The sequence below is a fragment of the Mauremys mutica genome, chromosome 2 (genome assembly GCF_020497125.1).
Source record: "Mauremys mutica isolate MM-2020 ecotype Southern chromosome 2, ASM2049712v1, whole genome shotgun sequence".
NCBI classification, from domain to species: domain Eukaryota; kingdom Metazoa; phylum Chordata; order Testudines; family Geoemydidae; genus Mauremys; species Mauremys mutica.
Window position 1 is genome coordinate 27,818,199 of NC_059073.1, and position 22,899 is coordinate 27,841,097.

The window sequence follows — 22,899 nt, forward strand, 5'->3', positions numbered from 1 at the left end:
GAAGGCTGCCTGCTGAGCCTCTAAGCTGGGGAACTAATTGGGAAAGGGTGCTCAGCTGTAGATTAAGCTGGTTAAGGCTTTGTAGCTGACCTAAACAACTCCCCCCAGCTCCATGGAAGAGGATGTGGGGGGAACTCCTGTTTGAAAGAGGGAGATACTGTTTGTCCCAAAGCAGGCAGCAGAGAGACTACCTGAAATATAACCCCAGCTCCAGATGGAGGGCTGAAAGACCAGCTCCTGGCTGGAGGAGGGAGATACTGGTCCCTTAAGTTGAGAGACAGGGAGACTACTCCCAACTGCTGTCAGAGCATCTGTGAGCATCTCTGGAGAAGTGCCTCTGTAGCTGGCTGAGAAGAAGTTGTGAGGAACTACAAGTCCAAGGTGGGGACAGGAGAGTCTGCAGATCTGGTGAAGACATTGACAAACAGGGCAAAGGTAGGAGCAGCCCAGGGAAGTGGTTGAGGGATTGAAAGAACAGTCCTTAGCACCTAAAACAGGGTGTCTGGGCTGAAACCCAGAGGAGAGAGTGGGCCTGGGTTCCCCTACCACTCTCCTGGATCATGAGAGGAAAGTACAGGCATCAAGAGTAAAGAGACAAGATCTATGAATCTCAGACAGAGACCAAAGGATGGACTTGGAGACCATTAGACTTTGGGCTTTCTTGGTTTTGGACTTTTCTGTTAGCACCAGAAGAGGAACTGATGGAGCGGTGACCTGGCCTGAGGGGTAGGCATTGGAAAAAGCAGGTCATTGTGGAATCAGGATGGACAAAAGGAGTGACTGCATTCTGACACAAGAAGGTACACTGGAGGTGAAAGTCTAGACTACACCACGTAAAGCTTCTTTAAATAGGGGCACTCAGCTCGGAGAGCAAAACTCATGGACGATAGTGCAAAACCAGACTCCCTGGAGGCAATGAATCTGCATTTACTAGCTTTAACATGGCCAACCTGTTCTTTCCCCATTCTTGTGTCTCTTTTCATGTTTCAAGAAAGCAACACTCCAGCAGCCTCTTGATGAAGACACAGCAGCAGGTCTTTTCTCTGTATGCCCATACAGTGAAATCCTGGTCTCACTGAAGTCAATGGGAATCTTAGCATTGACTTCAATGGGGCTATGATTTCTCCCATGACTAGGGTGACCAGATGTCCTGATTTTATAGGGACAGTCCCAATTTTTGGGTCTTTTTCTTATATAAACTCCTATTACCCCCCGCTCCCTGTCCCGATTTTTCACATTTGCTGTCTGGTCACCCAACCCATTATATAACCCCCATTGGTGCTGAGGAACTGAGATAAGCACCCATGTAGATAGTGTTGCATATAAGACTTACACAGAATGACTGCTTCTATGAATGACAACTCACATCTACACATAACTGAGAATCCCGTGGAAATGAACAGTACTGGTTTTCCTCTGCAGCTGTTCATCCACATACCATAGGGTCTTACTCCGAATAGCTACTTAAACACATCCTGACTAACAGTATAAACTTCCAATATGAAGTAGACCTGCTTCCCCTTTCACACCAATACAAGTCAGGAGTGATCCTACTGACATCAATAAGCTTAGATCAGCATGACAGGAATTAGCTCCAATGTATTTGGTATATGTGACTTGGATTATCCATTTACAGAAAAGCCATGCTTGGCAAATTAAAGCCACTGTGCCTTTGCAGCTTACTTTTCATCTCATTTACACTTTTTTTTTTTTAATCAATGCATTTTCTTCAGCTACAATTCAGTATGTTAGAATTTCTGCCAGGGTATGAGAGTGGATCAGACCTATAAGCTAACTGCACCTAATGAGAAACTAACTTTGATGCAGTGAGTGACCTGGATTGCTATTAACTGAGGGATATAAAACTTTCCTATAGTGCTTCACTGTAACTTTGAATGCAACTGATTGATCAAAATACCTCAAAAAAGGAAGTTATTTTCTTAATGTTCCAAGCGTCATTTTATTGTAGCTTCCTAAAGTGCACACTACCCTTTTGTACTACTATGACTGCCACTACTAAAGCTTTTTGTCAAGAGCTACATGTACATCAGTATGCAGGACACAGTAGGAGCAGATGTGTGTCTCCAGCTATCAAGTTTGAGAACAGCGGGGCCTTTCTTTAAGCACATATATTTTAAAGTGAGGGCAAAGGAACCAAACTTTTGCTTATGCAATGACCACTATGATGCTTCATTTTCCCCCACATCAGTTTTGACACCAGTTCAGTAGTGAAGCCTGCAGGAAAAGCAGAAGCAATGAAATGAAGGGTGTTGGCAAAACAACAAAGAACATGTTAGAAGTCAAAGTCCATATCCTGCCCTTGTGACACCGAACACACACATACACCCCTTTCCCATTGATGTCAATGGCAGTTTGGTTTGTAGAAAGAGGGCCAGATATGGCTGTCAATTTGTGTGCTTCTTTAAGCACATGAACTGTCTCACTGACTGCAATGAGGCAGGCACGGGCTTTTGTGTCTTGCTGAACTCATAGACTTTAAGGCCAGAAGGGACCATCATGATAATCTAATCTGACCTCCTGGGTTGAATGACTAGTTCTAACAACAAAGGCAATTTATGCAATAATAACTGCAATATAACATTTAACTGCATAAATATATTCAAACAATGGATTATCTCACTGCCCTGACATATGGACACCATAGGCCATATTTGTTACTCTCTCCAGGTGGTAAAATGAATCATCCCTACCATGAGACCCCAGCCCATTGGCACATAGATTTCCCCAGAAATAAATTATTTCAGTGATGAGGAGGAAGAAATACCTGAGTAAATATTTACCTGGGTATTTATAATAGTAGTTTCTGAGCAGCTTTGTGCTATGGTCTGAAAGCTGCTAAACCAAGGCTATGGTAGAAGGTGAGAAGAAGCAAGTACCATGAGGTTAAACCAATCTAGAGAGGACCCTGGGGGAAGGCTTACAACCTCCTACCTAGGACACATGTCCCCACCCCTTTTGCTTTTCACAGAGCTCTGGCATTTGAGCCCTGGCTTAATGAGGTTCTTTCAGGTGAGGGCGACCCCCTCATTTGGGACAGGTTAAGTACAGTTCTGCTCCCCTTTATTCACAATAATGCCAACATTGGTAACAGCATTTCACTACCCCTGCATTCAGTACTAAGGTGATTTGTAACACACCACCAGCCAAAGTTGATCACTTTGAGCAACACACTGCTCTATCTGCTGAACATCTAAGCAGATTGTGTGTTCATGTAAATACAGAATGCTCTTCAAGTCTTTCCCACTCCCGGCTAGCTGTTAGAGAAGAATTCAGCAGATGCTGCTTACATATAGTTCATCAGCTACTCTTGGCCTACAACTTCTCCTCTGCCTGTTTCAAATTTGAACAAAACTCTTGACTTGACGTTCTATGTTTCCTTTTGACACATTAATAGCAATAAAGAAACATGCTGAAACAACTTTAAAAATTAGGTTTATGATTTGTCTATAATTACCATGTCACTTCCCTTTTATGTTTGTAAATTACAGGGAAACAGGCTAATCTGTTTTTTGATGTTCTATTATTTTAAATTACCCGGTGGCTTTGTGGGGCCAGTGTAACTGAATAGCTTTGTTGCTATTACACAGGGAACGCCTTCCCCATTAACTTTATGACTCTTCCTCAATCCTGAAGGTTAGCTTCAGGGGAAATAAAAATTCATTTCCCTTTTTAGTGGGTTAGTCAGTTTAATATAAAGTTTTAAATTCTGCATGTAGGCTTTACATTAAATAGGATTACACAACCTCTGCTCTTGTTTCAAGAATATAATTTTCCAGGAGTATCTTGAATGAAGAAATCAGGATATTTAGAAGCAGCAAAGAGTCCTGTGGCACCTTATAGACTAACAGATGTTTTGCAGCATGAGCTTTCGTGGGTGAATACCCACTTCTTCAGATGCAAGTGGTGGAAATTTCCTGGGGCAGGTATATATAAGCAAGCAAGAAGCAAGCTAGAGATAACGAGGTTAGATCAATCAGGGTGGATGAGGCCCTGTTCTAGCAGTTGAGGTGTGAAAACCAAGGGAGGAGAAACTGGTTCTGTAATTGGCAAGCCATTCACAGTCTTTGTTTAGTCCTGAGCTGATGGTGTCAAATTTGCAGATGAACTGGAGCTCAGCAGTTTCTCTTTGAAGTCTGGTCCTAAAGTTTTAGGATATTTAGAGACCACATGGATCAATGATTTGTTTTTAGTAAAATGTGGTCTGCAGTTCAGCATTTCCTGGAGCAGCCACATCTGCTACCACCTGTCTTCTCTGAAACTAACTGAACTGTGACTTTCAGCTTTCTACCTTTATAGGAAGACACAGCACAGCTTTAATTAGATCCCCTACAGTTCTCACCAGCACACAACCTACCTGCATATTACATATAGAAAGAACCACTGTGTGACAGAGTTAAGGTTGGTGTGATTCTATATGGTTGAATATGACCACTTATAAAACTGATATTGCCACTGTTATACAATTGCAACAAATCTTGTACAAAGTATGTCATGTAAGGTGTCAGTGGAAAAGTTATGATTTGCTAAATAGGATTATCCTGTTCAAATCCATATATCGTCACTGTATGTGAAGTTATGAATATTGGCTATGTATCTGTATCTCAAATGTGTTTGTTCTTGGGGTAACACCACAAGGTAGTTTACTTCCAGTCTCGCCAGCCCATTGTGAATGGACTTTTCAAACTTGATGGCCCATTAAGGACACTTCACTCTAACCATGGGCCATAGAAGAAACTCATCCTGCCCATTAAGCCTTCCTGTGAATGCCTCAGTAAGTGTATGGGTAATGGCTGCCCTTGTTAGTCATCAAAGCGTGTGATATGCTCATGTGACCCTGAACTCCATCTTGAGCCAGTAACTTTCCATGCACCTGGGCTGTGAGCTTTGTTTGAGCCAGTAAATTTCCAGGCGCATGGCAAAGGGTATAAAAGATCCCTGAGATATATCCATTTTGCCTCTTTCCTGCCCTGATTCTCTGGATTGTGGATTTACAACTAACAAGATCATTTTGAACTATGTACTGAGGATCTTCCAATCTTTTGGAAGTTACCAGAGAGACTTTACCAGCTAGCAGTTTATTCATTCACTGCTACAAACCTGATCTAAGGACTTTGCAAATATTTGTATGTATATGATCTATTAACCATTATTAACTCTCTTCTTCTTTTATTGGGTAAGATCTGAGTTATATATTGACCTGGCTGTGTGGATGATCTCTTAAGATCAGAAGAACCCTTTGTTTGATTAAATTGGGTTTCAATAACCACTCATCAGAAAGTCTACTGTCTGGGTGGTGAAATAAAGGCTGGAATGCCTAAGGAGAATGCATTTTGTGCTCCTTGTTAACCAGGGTGGCGAGACAGAAGTTTACTTTCGTTACTGGCTTGGTATAATATAATGAGAGAATAACCACTAGTTTGGGGCGAGTCTGCCCTATTTCTCATCAGTTTGTCCTGAATGTGGCATCTTCAGCTGTGACCCATTGAGGCACAGTGACAGTTGGCATTAAAATAATAATTAAACAATCCCTAGTTCTCTCAAGTTTTAAATCCTCAACCTTAACTCTGCATCCAGAAAGTTGTTTTGTTTGGAGAACTGTGTACTTATGACAGAGGTCATAAATGCTTTCCAGTGAGCAAAGACTTCATTCCTTCCTTAGGTCTCCTGGCACCCTCCCCACTTCTTTACCCATGGAGCCAAGTATAATCAGGCCTTAAACTAAGAATGGCTCAGATACACACTCACGTTATCTTCATTTGTTACTTGACTGCTATTCTCTTTCCGTTTTCCTTATGTTTTAAAGCCATTTCTTTATTGGATGACAAACAGGTCGCACACAATATAAATCAGATAAAGTCTCAGGTTCATATTTACTGAAAGTAAACTATACATTTGTTTCTATTCAGCTTTAAAAAAAAATACAAGCAAGGGTAATTAGGGGCACAAATGTGTGAAGTTAATAGTTGTTCAAGTGATGCTGCAGTTCAAGGAAAAGCATTAATCAGGGGGGTTTATCTTCTTTTTTGTAAAGAATTTCTACAAGACGCATGAGGATGGATGTTAAGATGCAATAGAATTAGTTTACTTAACACGTAACTGCTTGGATCTATGTTTTCATGTTATTGTCTCTTTAGTGGTTAGCCAATATTTGGAGCCTTGCAGGGTTGTTTCCATTCGGAGGGAAAATTGGTGACATGAGTCAGGGATATTCATAGTGTGATCTTGTTTGTTTACAAAAAACAACCAAAAACCCATCTACACAAGATCCTATTTCCCTGAACAAAATAGAAACTACCACCAGTAGGTGGTATCCTTGCTCAGAAGGCCCCTAATCTGCCATTCTAGCAAGCTCTATGCCAAGAAGCTGTTCCTTTCAGGCAGAAACTCACAACTCCTTCTCCTGGCTTACTGGTACCTCCTAGACACACATCACACATCCCGTACCCAATCCTAGCTCCTGTGCTTGCAGCCAGGGAAACTGCCAAGTCCACATGGACTAGCAGTGACCTGCCTCAGCTGGTAGCCCCACAGCCTCTACCTATTATCACTACATAAAGGGGCTTGATTGTTCCTTCTGTTGAGCTTGAAAGAATGCCTGTCATACCCATTGGCTTCAACAAGGTCTGTCAGCAAACAATAACAGCACTTTCGAAACATTCATTTACATTTTGTTACACTACACTGTATACAAGAATTGTACAATCGTTTCATACACATTAGTTACCATTCAACTAATAAAGTTACTGGAACATGGGTCCTTCCTATCCTATAGCATGTTTCCTCTGATTCTAAGCTTGCTTTGTTTTTGCTGTATTGTACTCAATTGAAAAGAAAAAGCAGAGACCAAAGTAAGTTCTGTTCCCTACCAACACTAACCTAATATTGTTTTTGTTTCTGGCTCAGGGAAACAAATACTGGATGAGAACTAAACACTAATCAAATCTTTGCTACATATAGGTCAGGAAAGTCTGATAGGCCAGAGAATCCAAATTATTTTTTTTCTGGATTGTTAGAATTGTATTATATTGCACTGTGTTGAATCATATATTCTATGTAATGTGCTTTTGATTGCCTTTGTATGATTAGATAGATGGTTGAGCTGGTTTCATATATTGTGAACTGGAGCAATAAAAAGCTGAAGTAATCATTCTCTAAGGTATCTATAATAAAATTTGATTTTTCCTTCAAAGTACTCAAGAAAAAAAACACACCACAATTCTCTCTCCATCTGGCTTTGCTACAGAAGAAATATTTAGACCATTTTTGCAACAAGACTGGGATTAACGTTTGCCCTGAGTTACAAATATGCAACCCCATTTAAAAACAAAACAAATAGAGGTTGCACTAATAAATGAGGGCAACATTTAGCCATTGTCTTGTCTTTCTCATCACCAGAAATTGGTCCAATAAAAGATATTACCTCACTCATCTTGTCTCCCTAATATCCTGGAACTAACACAGCTGTAACCACACTGCACAGAATACCAGTAGTCAGCATTCTTCTGTAAGTGTTTCTGCCTCAGGTGCCTTTGACAGTGGTGCAGAAGTAAAGAGCCTAGAGCCCTGCCTAGGGTTGCCAACTTCATAATATTTAAAAACTGGACATTCCAGCAGGAATGCTGGAACCTTCCTTTCCCCACCCCTTCCCCCAGAAGACCTGTCCCTGTCCCTGCCCCACCACTTCCCCTGAGGCCCTGTTCTGCCCTGCCCCTTCCCCCCAAGGCCCCTCCCTCCATCACTCACTGCTTTTGCCCTCTCTCCCCCCTCCCTGTGTGGGTCAGGAGGGACTCACCTGCAGAGCCGGGGCTGGGACCTGCAGTTGCTCAATGCAGGTAGGAGGGGCTGAGTAGGGGCTGGTGCATGTGATGACTTGGTTCCTCCTGCCCCCACCCTCCGCCCATAGTAACTGGACTGTGGGTGTCCGCTCAGTAGATCAGGAGATACAGCTAGCAAGAGATGTTAAGAGTAACAGGAAGGGTTTCTTCAGGTATGTTAGCAACAAGAAGAAAGTCAAGGAAAGTGTGGGCCCCTTACTGAATGAGGGAGGCAACCTAGTGACAGAGGATGTGGAAAAAGCTAGTGTACTCAATGCTTTTTTTGCCTCTGTCTTCACAAACAAGGTCAGCTCCCAGACTGCTGCACTGGGCAGCATAACATGGGGAGGAGGTGACCAGCCGTCTGTGGAGAAAGAAGTGTTTCGGGACTATTTAGAAAACCTGGACGAGCACAAATCCATGGGGCTGGATGCGTTGTATCCAAGGGTGCTAAAGGAGTTGGTGGATGTGACTGCAGAGCCATTGGCCATTATCTTTGAAAACTGATGGCCATTGGGGGAGGTCCCAGATGACTGGAAAAAGGCTAATGTAGTGCCCATGTTTAAAAAAAGGAAGAAGGAGGATCTGGGGAACTACAGGCCAGTCAGCTTCACCTCAGTCCCTGGAAAAATCGTGGAACAGGTCCTCAAGGAATCAATTCTGAAGCACTTAGAGGAGAGGAAAGTGATCAGGAACAGTCAGCATGGATTCACCAAGGGCAAGTCATGCCTGACTAACCTAATTGCCTTCTATGAGAAGATAACTGGATCTGTGGATGAGGGGAAAGCAATGGATGTGTTATTCCTTGACTTTAGCAAAGCTTTTGATACGGTCTCCCACAATATTCTTGCCAGCAAGTTAAAGACGTATGGGCTGAATGAATGGACTACAAGGTGGATAAAAAGCTGGCTAGATTGTCAGGCTCAACGGGTAGTGATCAATGGTTCCATATCTAGTTGGTAGCTGATATCAAGCAAAGTGCCCCAAGAGTCGGTTCTGGGGCCGGTTTTGTTCAATATCTTCATTAATGATCTGGAGGATGGCATGGATTGCACCCTCAGCAAGTTTGCAGATGACATTAAACTGGGAGGAGTGGTAGATACGCTGGAGGGTAGGGATAGGATACAGAGGAACCTAGACAAATTAGAGGATTGGGTCAAAAGAAATCTGATGAGGTTCAACAAGGACAAGTGCAGAGTCCTGCACTTAGGATGGAAGAATTCCATGCACTGCTACAGACTAGGGACCGAATGGCTAGGCAGCAGTTCTGCAGAAAAGGACCTAGGAGTTACAGTGGACGAGAAGCTGGATATGAGTCGACAGTGTGCCCTTGTTGCCAAGAAGGCTAATGGCATTTTGGGTTGTATAAGTAGGGGCATTTCCAGCAGATCGAGGGACGTGATCATTCCCCTCTACTCAGCACTGGTGAGGCCTCATCTGGAGTACTGTGTCCAGTTTTGGGCCCCACACTACAAGAAGGATGTGGAAAAATTGGAAAGAGTCCAGCGGAGGGCAACAAAAATGATTAGGGGGCTGGAGCACATGACTTATGAGGAGAGGCTGAGGGAACTGAGATTGTTTAGCCTGCAGAAGAGAAGAATGAGGGGGGATTTGATAGCTGCTTTCAACTACCTGAAAGGGGGTTCCAAAGAGGATGGATCTAGACTGTTCTCAGTGGTACCAGATGAGAGAACAAGGAGTAATGGTCTCAATTGCAATGGGGGAGATTTAGGTTGGATATTAGGAAAAGCTTTTTCACTAGAAGGGTGGTGAAGCACTGGAATGGGTTACCTAGGGAGGTGGTGGAATCTCCTTCCTTAGAGGTTTTTAAGGTCAGGCTTGACAAAGCCCTGGCTGGGATGATTTAGATGGGGATTGGTCCTGCTTTGAGCAGGGGGTTGGACTAGATGACCTCCTGAGGTCCCTTCCAACCCTGATATTCTATGATTCTATAATCCCCCTTTCCACTTTCTGGTCGAAAACAAGACACCTGGTCACCCTAGCCCTGCCTGAATTTCTTGATTCGGTTATATGCTCAGTGGTGCACACCGTATGCAGTACTACATGCAGACCATTGTCAAAATCTTTGAATAAAGCTGCTCTTGCTACCTTTGGATTACAGAGCTGTCTCCGAGGTTTTTCTTGCTCTATGCAAAATCTCTCTTGCAGTCATTAATTGCTGACTCAGTAAGTAGCCATTAAACATTGTACTGGCCTACGAATCTTCTTGTCCTCCTTAGTGTTAACATTTGCTTGAGTAGCTTTTCTTTTAAAACAAGATTTCCACCTAAAAACCACTAAGAGACTGATGTGCAGAGGTCACAGCAGAGAGGCAGGTGGCAGCAGAAGGTGACTGACAGCTAGCGAATGAGTGGCTGGTGAGGTGGTGAGCAAAGTGAGCAGAGCTGGGGCCAGGTCACTTCCCGCTGCCCCGCGAGCACGGGGTTGGGCCCACCCTGCAATCACCGGGCAGCAGGAAGTGGAGCGACCCGGCCCCAACTCACTCCACTCTGCCAGCTTGTGCTGGGAGGGGGTTCCCCCCTGCTCCTCAAGACTGCTCCTGCCCCCCCCCCGAGGCCTGGGGCACCAAAATGCACCTGGTGCGTAGGGCACCAAAATGTCTAGGAACCTTTGTAGAACCTTCAAACTTTGCATCTCAGAGATTCACAAATCAGAGTGAATTAAACCCTCTGAAATAGGTATTGCAAGGACTATTATCCTCACTGTGTAGGTTAAGGAATGGAGGCACAAAGGGTTTGAGTGACAGTGACACACTGATGCAGGCAGGAAATTTGTGGCAGAGCCAGGAACAGAATCCAAACCCTCTGACTCGTCATTCTGTTATTAAACCCAGTGGCTCTTCCTGATGAATTCTTCTGACTGAGTCAGTAAAACCCATACTCTGCAATTAGCATATTTAACCTCAAATAATATAGGACCACTTGGGCCATCTGTTAGGGTACATGTACTGTTGCTTTAAATATGTGGCAGCAAGGGAGTGGGAAAGCATCTAAACAGATGCTGCCCAGTCTCTCAGCGTATGCACAGTGTGCCCAGCCATTTGATAGCATCGTCATCAGCCTGCCATCGAAGTAAGTTGGTGGGCACTCATCATGTCTGAAGTTGACCGCATCTGTACTGTGGGTTGTGAGAGAAACCCCGTTTGAAGAGCTTGGCTACACAATTGCCCTATTCTGTTTGAAACTGGTAAAGGGATGACCACAAGTGCCGTGGCAGGTGTAGCCAATTAGTTTATTGTTCATTTATTGGGTGTTTTATCGTGTTATGTCATATATAACCATTGTATGCTAATAGAATTAAAGTGTAGGATTATAGAAGTATGAGACTGATCAGTAGTTAGAAGGGATAATTATGTATTAGGTATCTAAGTAAATAGGGCTGAAACGCAAGGCCTACAGGCTGAGGCCTGCAAGATTTTAGCTTAGCCATAGTAGGCCATAGGCTTAAGAAATGCTAGACATAAGTAAGTGACCAGGGAATGACCCTGTGCCACAAGATTAAGGGAAAAGGAGGTACTAATGGGTGATCATGCAAAAAATTAACAGTAAGAATAATGTTTTTGCTTACAAGATACTCGGTAGTCACATTTTTCTAACACATGCCCTAACCACAGGATGCACTATATGCATAAATGCTAATGAAGTATTGTCAAAATCACATTATAAAAAGAGGGTGTCCAGATTATGTGATGTGAGTATAACCAACTTTGTAACTTGTGCATTGGTCTGTATAAAATTGCTGTATATTTGGCTATTCATAACTTTAACTGTGACTTTAATAACACTTGTAAAACAGACTAGACCTTGTATTTGTAAATGTATGTGCGGCCCAGGGGTGGGCAAACTTTTTGTCCCAAGGGCCACATTTGGGTATGGAAATTGTATGGCAGGCCACGAATGCTCACAAAATTGGGGGTTGGGGCGTAGGAGGGGGTGGGGGCTCTGGCTGGGGGTGTGGGCCAGAAATGAGGAGTTCAGAGTGCGGGAGGGGTCTCCAGGCTGGGGCAGGGGGTTGGGGTGCAGGGGAGGCTGAGGGCTGTGGCTGGGGTTGCGGGCTCTGGGGTGGTGCTGGGGATGAGGGGTTTGGGATTCAGGAGGGTGCTCTGGCCTGGGACAGAGGGATTCGGAGGGCAGGAGGGCAATCAGGGCTGGAGCAGGGGGTTGGGGTCAGGACGAGGTCTAGGCTCTGGGCGGCGCGTACCTCAAGCAGCTCCCAGAAGCAGTGTCATGTCCCCATTCTGGCTTCTACACGGAGGTGCAGCCAGTCGGCTCTGCGTGCTGCCCCATCCGCAGTTGCCGCCTCCTCAGCTCCTGGAAGCAGCGGCATGTCCCCACTCTGGCTCCTATGTGGAGGCATGGCACCAGCCAGGTGGTTCTGCGAGCTGCCCTGTCCGCAGGTGCCACCCTTGGAGCTCCCATTGGCCATGGTTCCCAGCCAATGGGAGCTGCGGGGGTGGCACTTGGGGCAGGGGCAGTGTGCGGAGCCCCCTGGCTGCCCCTACACATAGGAGCCAAAGGGGGGACATGCCGCTGCTTCCAGGAGCTGCATGGAGCCATGGCGCACACACAGCGAGGTAAGCCCCCAACCCCACTCCATGCCTGGAGCACCAGAGCAGGACAAGCCCCAGACCCTGCTCCCTGGCGGGAGCTCGAGTGCCAGATTAAAACATCTGAGGTGCCAGACGCAGCCCACGGACCGTAGTTTGCCCACCCCTGGTGTGATCACTACCCTTGGTTTTTATGTGTTCCTAAAGAATCTAAATCTGAAGCAAGTAGCAGAGGTGACTTTCACTCTGTTAAGCTTGAAACTGTAGCCACTGCAGAGCCGAACCTACGGTGGTGTAATACCAAATTACTAAATTCACTTTAAATAAAATAAAAGGCTACACAGGTCAAAACCTGGTGGATAGATGGTTGGGTTGTTGACAAGAGACCACTTGTTACGCCAGGCAGATTCCACCGTTATGTCCTGGGGTGGCATAGGTGACCGTAAAGGGCATCTAGAAGACAGACGAACAGGGAGGTGGTTGAAGAAAGATCATGATGGAGACCCCTTCACAGTGAATAAGAGGAAGTGCTTTGTTACTAACATTGCCAGCCATGGCACGTAAAGTCCCAGTAAAAATGTGCATAGCTTTGTTAAGCTCTACATCAACCAGCCTCAAATGAGACAAGCGACACCAGACAGGAGCACAATACTCTGCTGTTGAATAGCAGAGCAAAGACTGATGTTCTAAGCATCCAGGCGCTCATACCCCAGATTGATCTGGCCAGCTTTCTGAACAAGTTGTTCCGAGTGCTAACTTTGGCTGCTGTCTTCCTCAAGTGGTTGTGGTATGTTGATGACCTATCCAATTTTACGCCAAGGTAAACTGGGTTTGGGTCGTGCTGCAGGCATTGACCATTTAAGAAAATATTTTACTTGTGGCTTGCGCTTGTGTTATACAGATGAAATATGTTATAAACCATCTTAGAAAAGCTCGGCACAGGTGCCATCAATTACAGTAGTCTGTCATGAGCTTCATATCATCTTTCAAGACTGTGTCAATTGCTGAGAAGGAATGAGCTTGATAGCTACAGCAGATGACATCGGCGTACATAAACTTGCACAAGAGTGTTGCTGGTGAGTCATTGATGTACACATTGAACAGTATTGGTGAAAGAACTGAACCTTGAGGAAGACCCGTTAATGTGACACTTCCAGGAACTGCAACAGTCGCCCATGTGTACTGTGAACCCCCTGTTTTGGACAAAATGCTCTACTACTTTGACCACCCAATGTGAGGCAACTTAGAGTTTACACAGAAGGCCTCTGGGTCAGACCATGTCATAAGCTGCGGTCAAATCCAGGAATATGTCTCCTGTCTTTAGGTTTTGTTGAAAACCATTTTTGATAAATGTGGTCAAGGCCCGACTTGATCACAGGTGCTATGTCCTTTACTGGACCCTGCCAGCTCAACCTGCAAGACACTGTCCAACTCTGGAGCAATTCATTGGAGGATCAATGGACCTTGAAGCACACTGAGAGTAATGATATTGGGTGGTAACTTGCCATGTTGTGGGGGTCCTTGCCCAGGTTAAGAATGGCAATAATCTTTGCTTGATCCCAAGCGCATGGTAGCTTCTTCTCATTAATGACGCATATATAGAAGTTAGTGAGCCACTGTGACTCCTTTGGTCCAAGATACTTATGGAATTCTGGCAAGATGTTATCATGCCCCGCTGCTGTGCCTGGTTTGATGGAGCTAAGGTCCTTATCTAGCTCATGGACCATGAATGGCTCTGGTTGACTTCTGCCCACATTCTGATGTTGAATGTGAAGCAAAGGGAGACAGAGTAACTTTAAGGATAACACTGTTTTCCTAATGAAGTTCCTTGTTCAGGGCTAGAAGAAAGTGACTTACTGCTGCTCTTTTCTATGGTCACATGACACAGTCAAAGGCCAAGTGTCTTGCATGGCAATTTAGACACTGGTGTTGGACAGCTGGCAATCTTGTATTCTAACCTGAAGTGGTCAGGAGGTCTGGGCTTTCTCTGTTGACTCCAGAATGTGTGGTCCCTCCATATATGCCCTGGTACATTTGTGGGCAAGGCTCCTGACGTTCTTGTTTCCTTTTTTGTTTAGTTGCTTGGGGATTTTATGTTGTTGGCCCTGGATATGTTTTTATAGGCATTTTGCCCTGGCTTATTGCAAAGTCATTTTTAGTTATTTTAGTTAAAGCTGCCCAGTGACTGTCAGGCATGGAAGCCTATAAATTAGCATGTATTATTATAATAAAGTTGCATCATTGCTAAAAGTCAGACTGTCGAACATAGACATCTAAATAGAGGGATAAGTGAGAAGTTGGAAGGCTTCATCACTTTGCAACAGGGAATGCAGCAGAAAATATCTAATCTGGAGAGGCAAGGAATATGGAGAATGAGGTATACAAAAGAGAAATCATGCAAGTTTCTGTTAGCTTCCAGACTCAGTTGAAAGACCTAGAAAGCTGGGATGTTAACAAAAGATCTTCAGCATTGTCAGTCTTTCAGAGGAACTAACAAAAATTACACACTTTTAGGACAACCACAGCTGTTGGGGTTTTTTTGTTTTTAACTATTGGGACTAAATGCTAACAGACAGCATGCTTAAGATCCCTTCCAAATGACCCCACCAGACCAGAGAGCAGTGATTGTGCACTACCACAATTACAGAGAGACGCTGCTTGTAGCATTAACTACCTATGAAATGGAAGAGTGTAATGATCAAGCACAAACAGCCTGCTATTTTTATAAGTTGCTTCTCCAGGCATCCATATGCATTGAGCTCACTTCAGTTTATGGCTTTGGGAAGAGCAAGCCATTTGCCATTATTTGGCATTGACTGGCAGTCCTCTGCTATGCTTACCCCTAGTAATGGGCAAAATTCAAAGGTCCAAGGGTTCTGTTCATCTAACTGTGGAAAAAGTTGATTATTGTAATATACTCTTGCACTCTGAAAATACCCTCTCTTAGGATCTCAAAGTGCTTTCCAGATACTAAGTCTCTCTACACCCTTGTGATATAGGTAGATATCTCCATTTTCCAAATAAGGAAACCGGATTACAGAGAGGTATGGACCAAAACTTTCATATCCAGATGACTAACATAAGGTGCTTAAATTCACACTGATGCACTCAAGTAGTGCACAGGCCTCCTTTTCAGGGGCTATCTGCAAAGGGGTAAAATTCATCTTATATGCAAACTCCTAGGCTATGTCGGCACTACAAAATTATGTCAACCTAACCTGCATCGGCATACAGCCACTGCATTATTAAATTGCTTGTGTGTGTGCACACATGTGGCTCCTTGTGTTGGCAGTGCATGTTCTCCCCAGGAGCACTTGTATCGATTGTATTGTCAGCATGGGACATTGTGGGACAGCTCCTGAAAGCCAGTAACAGTTGATGTAAGTAACGCAGTGTCTACAGTGACACTGTGTCAACCTAATTACATCGACTGTGACTCTATGCCATTTAGAGAGCTGGTGTTACTAAATCAGTGTAAAGAGGCATTTACGTCGGTGGGGGCAAAATTTAAGTGAAGACACTTCCACAGCTAGGTCAATGCAAGGCAGCTTATGTTGGCCTAATTCTGTAGTGTAGACCAGGCCCTAATTTCACAACTAGGAAGCACAGCTTTAAAATTCATCCACCAGTCAAGCAGCCAGCTCTATTTTAGTACCAAAAAATCTTCAAAGAGCTAGGTTCTACTACACACTATCTTGACACATCTGCTGAAAATACATTCCAGTTCATCGGGAGTGTATCAGATTTATTCTGCATGTCCTTCCACATTCTGTAAAAACCTAGGAATTGCATGTGAGTTTTTACAGTTTTCCTACCATTATATTTGGGTGGTTTGATTATTGTCTCTCCCCAACAGAAAAATCAATTATTTTGTTTCTTATGCACCCTGAAAAAGAACAATGAATAGAAAATATTGCAAGGAAATTCTGATCCTGGTATTAAAATGTGGAAGTCGGATGACTGATATGCAATAGATTTCTTAGAGATTTTTTCTTCTGAAGTTAATTTAACATCTGATATCTCCATTTATTTTAGTCAGTGGGATTAAGATTCAACAGATGTTAGTAGTTTCATGTAACACTATATGATACTGTGATCTGAATTCATGCTTTCACTTACAGCCTTCTTTCTATGGAGAAGTCCTACTTTTAATTTTGCTATATGGAAAACAGATGCAAGTTTTTTCCTGAATGCAAAAATCACAAAACAGCCTGAATTAAAAATGTCCATTTCCTATTGCTTATTTTTGAAATGGTAACTTTTCCTTTATGTATGAAAACATTGCCTTGTGAGACCATATTTTCACTTCCAACTGATCTGTCCCCAATTTATAGCACAAATTCTTGTTGTTAGTCCCTATATGCATGACCTTGCACTTTGCACTATTAAATTTCATCTCATTTCTATACTCCAGTTTAAAAGGTCATCCAGATCATCTTGTATCATATTCCGGTTCCCCTCCATATTGGCAATACCTCCCAACTTTGTGTCATCCAAAAATTTTATTAGCACACTACCACTTTTTGTGCCAAGGTCATTAATAAAAATGTTAAATAAGATTGGTCCCAAGACCAATCCTTGAGGAATTCCACTAGTAACCTTCCTCCAGCATGACAGTCACCTTTCAGTATGACCAGTTGTAGTCTCCCCTTTAACCAGCTCCTTATCCACCTTTCAATTCTCATATTAATCCCCATCTTCTCCAATTTAACTAATAATTTCTCATGTGGAACTGTATCATTAGCCCCCTCTCTAATAAGGTGAGGGTATGTCATCTCACATCTCAATAAATGTACAATAATAAACGTAAATAAATCTACACAATGCTTTACATCAGGTCCTAATTATTTCTCTCATTCCATAAAGGTGGATGCTTGAATGAAGGTCAGTTCAGAACATAAGAATGGCCATATTGGGTCAGACCAAAGGTCCATCTAGCTCAGTATCCTATCTTCTGACAGTGGCCAATGCCAAGTGCCCCACAGGGAATGTACAGAGCAGGTAATCATCAAGTGATCCATTTTCTGTCGCACATTCCCAGCTTCTGGCAAACAGAGGCTAGGGACACCATCCCTGCCCGTCCTGGCTAATAGCCATTGATGGACCTATCCTCTATGAATTTATCTAGTTCTATTTTGAACCCTGTTATAGTCTTGGCCTTCACAACATCCTTTGGCAAAGAGTTCCACAGGTTGACTGTGCATTGTGTGAAGAAATACTTCCTTTTAATTGTTTTAAACCTGATGCCTATTAATTTCATTTGGTGACCCCTAGTTCTTGTGTTATGAGAAGAAGTAAATAATACTTCCTTATTTACTTTCTCTACACCAGTCATGATTTTATAGACCTCTATCATATTCCCCATTAGTCATCTCTTTCCCAAGCTGAAAAGTCCCAATCTTATTAATCTCTCCTCATACAGAAGCTGTTCCCTAATAATTTTTGTTGCCCTTTTCTGAACCTTTTCTGATTCCAATATATCTTTTTTGAGATGGGGCCACCACATCTGCACACAGTATTCAAGATGTGGGCGTACCATGGAGTTATATAGAGGATATATGATATTTTCTGTCCTATTATCTATCCCTTTCTTAATGATTCCCAACATTCTGTTTGCTTTTTTGACTGCCACTGCACACTGAGTGGATGTTTCAGAGAACTAGCCACAATGACTCCAAGACCTCTTTCTTGAGTGGCAAGCTAATTTAGACCCCATCATTTTATACATATAGTTTGCATTATGTAATCCAATGTGCATTACTTTGCATTTATCAATATTGAATTTCATTTGCTATTTTGAAAATTCAACCTGTGGTCTGCAGACCCCTACTATATATACCTTAGATTGAAAACTGACTGAACAGAATTCAAGTATAAATGTGGCATGTGCTCAGTGCTGCATTTGATGCAGCATGAGAAAAGGGTACTAAATTGTGGTCTTCTATGGTAATGACAACACTTCCAGGTTTTGACCTGTAGGTGGGGGTATTCACATACTTTTGATTGATCAGAAAAACAGAATGCCCTCTCTGGGATCTGAAATTTTATTTTCATAGGTTTCAGAGTAGCAGCCGTGTTAGTCTGTATCTGCAAAAAGAACAAGAGTACTTGTGGCACTTTAGAGACTAACAAATTTATTTGAGCATAAGCTTTTGTGGGCTAAAACCTACTTCATCGGATGCATAGAATGGAACACACAGAAGATATTTATACATACAGAGAACATGAAAAGGTGGGAGTAGCCATACCAACTGTAAGAGGCCTGGGAATGGTTGGGTCATTACACTAATTGAATCTATTTCCCCATGTTAAAATATCCTCAGACCTTCTATCAGTCATCTCGATTATCACTTCAAAGGTTTTTTTCTCTCTCCTGCTGATGATAGCTCATCTCAACTGATTGGCCTCTTACAGTTGGTATGGCTACTCCCACCTTTTCATGCTGTCTATATGTATAAATATCTTCTTTCTGTGTGTTCTATTCTATGCATCCGATGAAGTGGGGTTTAGCCCACAAAAGCTTATGCTCAAATAAATTTGTTAGTCTCTAAGGTGCCACAAGTACTCCTGTTCTTTTTATTTTCATAGTCACCTTTGTCAGACCCTTTAAACATGGTCTGCGAACTGCTGCATTAGATACAGCACTTAGCCTGTCAGTGGAGAAGGCAATCCCTCCTTAGTTCAAGTCCATTCCTATCATCTACGAATAAAGTATTAAGATAATATTTGCTCCTGAAAAGGCCTGAACTCAGTTTCCAAGTGACTTTATATATATATGTTCTTCAAGAAAACAATTTCTCTTAAAAGATTATGCAGTATTTTGGATTGCACCCAAGTATGATCTTTAATTCTTCATAAAATTAACTGTCTGGTTTTCTGGTTGTTTTACTCCCTCAAATGAAACAGCTGTGCTCAGGTTTTTCTGCCCTCTGTCAATAGAGGCATAAGTATTACAGTATAAAAAAATCTGGTAACCGAGCCCTTTGATATACAAAAACCACAGAGTTGAGTCATGAACTATGGACACAAGACAACTAATTGTGGGTTATGTTAGGCATGGGGAACAAGTTAACTCTTACATAATTACAATTGAGATTGCTGTGGAAACAGTCAAGGAAACACAGTTAATAGAAAGAAGCAAATTAAAATATATTGATACCTATATAAGGGAAAACAACAGAAATGGTTGCTTTCTTTAGCTCCTTCAGTGACTTTGGATGTTCAGTAGATTTACCACTATTGAAAAAAATATTCTTATTGTTACAGGGAATGTCCTGGTATTTGTTCTAAATAATTAGACTAAGTACATGAAAGGAATAGCAGCGATGGGGTTAATAAAAGCATCCTTAACAAATACCCTTTCATTAACTGCATTAGCGGCTGAGCAAAAGAAACAACTACAGATGAAAGCAACATATTATTGTGTGTCTTGGAGACAGATGCGGGAGTGAGGCATCAAACTGCAGAGATCAGATGGGCTGGGAAAAGGGTGCCGGTACATGAGGAAGGCTGGAAACAAAGAAATGATGTGGGGAGATTGGAAGTGTCTGACAGGTCTCATGCTTGGAGCTGTTCATGTGCATACGGGGAAGGGAGAGGAGGAAAGGGGGTGTGTGTGGAAAAGCCTGCCAGTGCTAGTGTGATGTCTTCTGCTTATATTCCACTGAATTAGGGTGTGGGGAAAAAAGTATGTCCAAGGAGTTGTGTTAATAATGTCTAATAACTTATTAGAATGTATTAGGGAAGTTGTCCCCTATATATCCCAATAAGTTACTGGACATTATCATTAACACTTAGCTTCATGAAGCTACTTTTCCTCCACACCCTGCTGCACTGGAGGAAGTAACCAGAGGGGCAGCCATTTTAGACTTGATTCTGACCAACAGGGAGGAGTTGGTTGCAAATCTGAAAGTGGAAGGCAATGTGGGTGAAAGTGATCATGAAGAGAGAGATTTCATGACTGTAAGGGAAGAGTGAGAGCAGCAGAACTATAAGGACAATGCACTTATAAAAAGCAGACTTACACAGACTCCGAACTGGTAGGTAAGGTCCCAGGGGAAGAAAATCTTAGGGCAAAAGGAGTGCAGGGGAGCTGGCAGTTTCTCAAGGAGACAACATTAAAGGCACAACTGCCAACTATTCTGATCTGAAGAAAAGATAGGAAGAGGCCAGTATGGCTCTATCAGGAATTCTTTAATGATCTGAAAATCAAAAAGGAATAAATAAAAGAGTTATATTATTGTTAAGCACTAGAACAGGCTTCCAAAAGATGGTGTGGAATTCCTGGCAGGGCAGGTTTTTTCAGGACAGGTTAGACAAACACCTGCCAGTGTGATGGGGTGTACAAACCCCACACTAGGCAACAAGGGATTGAGGGATCATTTGGGGCTCAGCCAGCCCCACCCTGCCACACCTGCAGCAAATGTTCCATCTGCTGGAGCAGTCAACCGTCAGAGAATTAGCTCATTTGGATGGCAAAGCTGGAGGTGAGCAGACCTGCAGGCTGCAGCTCCAGCAGAGCAGAGGGAAACCTAAGACTCTGATACAGCTGCCCCAAAGGGGCCCTCCCTGAAAGAAGGAAGGGACCCACCCTTGAAACAGCCAAAGAGGGACATATCCTGTGGATCATTTACATTGCTAACCCCCTCTTACCTATTGTGGTTTAGGTTTCCCCTCCAGGGAAAAGCCTTGGACTAAACTGACCCCAAGGCGGGTGGACCAGAGGAAGAGACCCAGGGAAGACAGCCTTCAGCAGTCTTGGTAGCCAGACCACCAGTAGCCCAAAGGACCCTGGGTTGGAGCCCAGGGGAATGGGAAGGCCCGGGGTCCCCTCCCAACAACCCCGTTGGCAGTCAGGAGTTGCAGCCGTGACCATTAGGCCACACTCCCTCAGGGGGAACCATTACAGACTGGTGGGCAATTCATAATGCCCAACCCCTGAGAGAAGGGGAGACTGACTGAACCAGGTGACCAAACTGCCTGATTTAGAATAACATGGACTGATAGACCAGCAGAGATGAAGTGGATGACTGAGAACCAGCAGCAGGCAGCACAACAGCACCAACAGCAACAGCTCCTGCAACAAATGGCCAACCAGCAGCAGCAACTGGTTTGGGATTTAGGGGCCCAGCGACAAGAACAGTAGCAAAGGTTAGTTCAACAAGTCATGGCATTAATGCAGCCTCCAGAGTCCCCTGGTGCTTCTCCACTGGGGGCCTGGGCCCGAGCCCAGGAGCCCCACTGGTACCCGTGAAACTCGAAAAGATGGGTCCTAAGGATGACACCGAGGCTTTTCTGATGACATTTGAGAGGGTGGCAACATCTGCCCAATGGCCCCCTAACCAGTGGGCCATCCTGCTGGCACCCTACCTGCCTGGGCCAGCACAGGCTGTGTACCAAGGGCTGAAAGCAGAGACCACCCAAGACTACCCCCAGGTCAGAACGGCCATCTTAGACTACCTTGACGTTACCGAGGAGACCTTCTGCCAGAGGTTCCGCAGGAAGAGGTACCCTCTGGGGCCTGACCACAGGTTGTTGCCCAGAAACTGCAAGATATATGTTGGAGGTGGCTAAAGCCTGAAGGGCGGACTGGAGTAGAGGTGACCAAACTCATCCTGGTGGCGCAGTTTGCCCAAATCCTCCCGAAGGGAGGCAGGGACTGGGTATTGAGACATTAATCCGGGTCACTTACTGACACCATGCGACTAATAGAAAACTATCTGGCAGCTGAGACAGCTCTAACTCCCACATTTGAGCCATTGCTTGACTCCAGAGGGATCCCTTGACAGAAGAGAGAAGCCAACCAGGGGAGACAGAAGCTAGACTGGGTGCTACTCAAGATCTAGCCTATCAGGGGCCTAGCCAGCCCTCAACCCCAGGTCTGAGAGCCCAGGAAAATCCCTAGGCCTTCCAACCTCGGCCCAAGCATAAAACCTGAGGTCCACAAGGGACTTCCCCACCCAAAGGCCAGAAAGGACGAGGGGGCAAAGCATCTGAGGGAAGACATCCCTAGAGGCCCAGTTCCCAACCAGCAGCCCGGGGCTAACCTGGGGGCCTGTTTCTCCTGTGGGTATCAGACCACCATTATCAGGAATGCCCCTACATGGAGTGCAGTCCAAAGGACTCTGGGTTGGAGCCCAGGGGAGTAGAAGGGCCCGGGCTCCCCTCCCCACAACCCCCTTAGCAGTCAGGAGTTACAGCCATGACCATAAGGCCACGCTTCCCAAGGGAGAACCATTACGGCCAGTTATAGTTGGTCCTGCTTCAGCATAGAGGGATGGACTAGATGACCTCTTGAGATCCCTTCCAGCCCTACATTTGTATGACAAAATGAGCACCCTAGAGGACTGCAATATTGTTCCCTCATGATCACGGCCCTGGTTCAGACACATTCCAGGTTTCTCCTTTTACTGTTACATGATGGAAATGTCTATTCACTTATAACTCCTTATCCAAACACACAACCCAGTTCTGAGCACGGTATCTGTATTCTGCTTA

The 22,899-nt window shown here is 44.0% G+C and overlaps 1 protein-coding gene across 1 annotated transcript in view; it reads right to left on the bottom strand.

Moving 5' to 3' along the window:
- The window catches only part of COLEC10 (collectin subfamily member 10), a 164,062-nt gene extending 143,564 nt beyond the window's left edge, over positions 1–20,498 (bottom strand). Inside the window, exon 1 of the mRNA XM_045003954.1 lies at positions 20,427–20,498. The gene's annotated coding sequence lies outside the window, so the exon portion shown is untranslated. The remainder of the gene's footprint in view (positions 1–20,426) is intronic.
- Between the last annotated feature and the right edge of the window lie 2,401 nt (positions 20,499–22,899).